The 346-nt window shown below is 31.8% G+C and overlaps 1 protein-coding gene across 1 annotated transcript in view; it reads right to left on the bottom strand.

The window, feature by feature from the left end:
• LOC119591268 (protein abrupt-like) overlaps nt 1-346 on the bottom strand; it is a gene marked incomplete in the record, with an annotated part of 18155 nt that overhangs the window by 9031 nt on the left and 8778 nt on the right.

Here is a 346-nt window from a genome sequence, read left to right as displayed (position 1 = left end):
GTTTTGAAAGCCACTTGCAAGTTATAATTGCCTTCAGTACTTTATTTTCATGTAACACGTCTTATAATCAGAAATGTCTGAGCTGTTTTACTATAAGTATTTTTCTACTTTCAAATCATAACTGTTTCGAAAACCACTTTTAAGTCATAACTGCCTTCAGTAATTTAATTCCATATAACATTTCTCATAATTGGAAACGCCTGCATATTTTTTAATGTGTTTTTATATTCTATCATAATTCAAAAGCATATTTCTGACAGTTTAGTCTTCCCCTTACATTGTAATCAAGTGAGGCATTTTGAGTCCTTGTCGGTATGTTAGCCTCAGAAGATTGACCTATGGCATC

This window comes from Penaeus monodon, chromosome 28 (genome assembly GCF_015228065.2).
Source record: "Penaeus monodon isolate SGIC_2016 chromosome 28, NSTDA_Pmon_1, whole genome shotgun sequence".
NCBI classification, from domain to species: Eukaryota; Metazoa; Arthropoda; class Malacostraca; order Decapoda; family Penaeidae; genus Penaeus; species Penaeus monodon.
This window is presented reverse-complemented; position numbering and strand designations above follow the sequence as displayed.